Source organism: Arachis duranensis, chromosome 5 (assembly GCF_000817695.3).
Source record: "Arachis duranensis cultivar V14167 chromosome 5, aradu.V14167.gnm2.J7QH, whole genome shotgun sequence".
Lineage (NCBI taxonomy): Eukaryota > Viridiplantae > Streptophyta > Magnoliopsida > Fabales > Fabaceae > Arachis > Arachis duranensis.
In genome coordinates, this window is record NC_029776.3 from 11,781,586 (window position 1) to 11,784,649 (window position 3,064).

Below are 3,064 nucleotides of genomic sequence, written 5' to 3' on the forward strand. Positions count from 1 at the left end.
TATATTATTATAATTTATTTAGTTTTATGTTTTGTTGTTTGTCCATTTTATTTTGTTATATTGAGTTTTCTTTAACTCTAAATTAAATATGTATTTTACTAAAAAGTGATTCAAATATTAATTATATACATGTGAATACACAGTGTAAAATTGTAAGTAGATATGCTCTAATAATTATTATCACCGAATACATATTTAGTGACAATGTGACATTCATTAGTATCAATTACACCATATAAAAAAATAAAATAAAATTTTCAATAAAATTATTAGAGATAATTCTACAAGAAATTCAAAATTAAAATTATTTAATATTTTTGTATTTAATATAACTTAACTTAGTGTGATAACTAGAAATTAAGTATAATTAAAGTTATTCTTCTACTTTTCACTTGAATCTCAACTTGATTACCAAGTTATCAATTAACTCAAAAAGCTAACTGAATTTCTACTTCATAATTAGATTTATTTAAGGATAAAGTAATAAATTAGTTCCTTACATTTGGGCGTAATCCTGTTTTGATCCTTAAGGTTTAAAGTGTCCTATTTGAATCCAAAAAAGTTTCATTTAACTTCAATGTAGTCCCACCGTGAGGTCAAAGTTAAATGATTAACGGAATATCTTACATGACAGCAGTACAAGAATAAGATCGATAATTTGGAAAACAAATAAAAGCTCCAGAGGTACAAAATCAACCGTGGATGCATCAATACATTTATTTATCATTCTTTTTAGTTCTATAGAAAATATTTCATTTAAATTGTAAGAAGAATGATAAATAAATGTATTGATGCATCAACGATAGATTTTGTGCCTCTGGAGCTTGTGTTTGTTTTTTAGATTATCGACATTATTTTTGTACTACTGTTATGTAGGATATTCCATTAATTATTTAACTTTGACATCACGGTAGGACTACATTGAAACTAAATGAAACTATTTTGGATTCAAATAGGACACTTTAAACCTTAAGGACCAAAACATGATTACGTCTAAATGTAGGGGACTAATTTAGTACTTTACCCTTTATTTAACATACACATCCATGTGGCACATACATATTATTCTGGGAGTTACCCGAAACTGTAATTTGGGCCTGAATGTAAGGTCCAGACTCCTTCTGAGGCAGCATCCGACTTGTGTTAATGTCGAGGTACCGCCGTCCGAGTTTCTCGCGAGGAAGTAGGGGGTCGTACTTGCAAGAGACTATGATGCTTAATTTAGTAAGGGTTTTAAGCAGATTTTTAGTAGATTGGGACATGCATATACCTGAGGGGTGTCAACTGTATTTATAGTAGAGTAGATAAACACTTTTTAGAGTAGTTCTACCTTTGTTGGTAGATAACCGTCCCCTTTATCTTGGGAGTTTGTTGAGATCTTCCTTTTAGATGAGGTACAGATAGTAAAAAATATTCAGGGGAGTTAGTTACTTGTTTAAATAAATAGGGTTGGGCTACCCATGTCGTGCCCGACCTCTTATAAGGTCGGGCAGATAGAAGAGGCTACCTTTTTTAGGTGGGCCTTTATCCTTATTGGACTTGTCTTTATGTTTTTGGGTCAGGGTATGAACAGTACCCCTACTTGAGTCCGAGCTTTTATAAGGCCGGATTCGTGCATTTGTGGCTTCAGTTTCCTTCGTCGGGTACGCCGCCTTCAAGAGATCGAAAACTCAACGTGTTTAAATTTTTTTTGAAATGTTGTGCTGCTTAATGATGTGGCGTATGTTACGCGGTAGTTTTATTGGGATCCGTGCGTGACATTAAAGAAGCGTGCATAATCTTTCTTTTGCCCCTTGTGTCTTATAAATGCTTTACTTTTTTCTCTTATTTCTTTTTCCATTTCTGAAACGTTCGCATTCTCGCCTCCTTTCAGTTTCTTTGTTCTTTTCCCCATCACCCACGATCTTTCCATCTTGAACCATTTTAGAGGTTTTCATTCGCGCTTTTTGAAAGGATCGTTCACGTTTTCACTGCCTAATCGTGCCCTTTTGTCTTTGCATTTCTTTAAGGTTGGTACTCTTTTTAACCTTTTCATGCTTTCTGTTTCATTTCCATGTTTTGGGTAGTATCTGTATTTTGCTTTGAGTGGTAGTTTGAAATGTTGTTGGTGATAAAAAAAATTACATTTTCTTTGAAATTGTGACTGTGAACTTTTATGTAGCTGTGGTTGTCCCCAAATGGTGTCACTTTTATGTGTTTAGAAGTGATATCATTTCTATATTTGAAAGTATGTTGTGATATTTTGGGTGAGAAATTTTTGAATTTGTACATTTTCAAACTATTGATGATAACCCGATTTTCTTAAATTAGTGTCTGAGTTCTCATGTGACGATTTTTGCTTGTTGTATTTGTAGGTATAGTTTTTATGTTTCAATCTATAATTCACAACATGACAACTAAATTTCCATCTGACCTGACCTGGCTAGATACAACTATTCTTACTCTTGTCCCTGTAATTGATAGAAAGTATGCTGAACAATTTCGTGGACATTATAGACTGTGTGTAAATCGGGAGGATGAGGGGAATTATGAAATAATTGTTGCTGATCCCGAGGGGAAGGCATGTTTTTTCCGACTTGATAGGTCCGAACACCACTTCTTCTATTCCTACGATTGCTTCTTTACAAAACTAGATGTTCGTCTCCCTTTTTCCGATTTCAAGATTGATGTCCTCTGAACTTGCAATGTCGCTCCTACCCAACTGCATCCTACTTTCTAGGGTTTTATGAAAATATACCAGCTTTTATGTCGGGAGCTTGATGGCCGACCTTCTTTGAATGTTTCTTTTATCTCTTTGTTCTTACTAAACTTTTTAGTTCTAGTTCTAAAAAAAAGGATGGGTCTCCTTTTGGACTGTCCAAGGGAGAAAGGTTTTTGCGATCTTATTTGGATACAAAAAAAAATTTAGGGAACCCCAACCAACTCTAATCTAAGCTAGAAAGCCTTCTTTCTATTTTCTTTTGAGGTGCCGTTTAATCCTACATTTGATGCCTGACTTTGTTTTTTATTTCTTTATGTTGTGCAGAAAAGATGGCTCCTAAGTCAGCCGCAATGAAAAATCTAC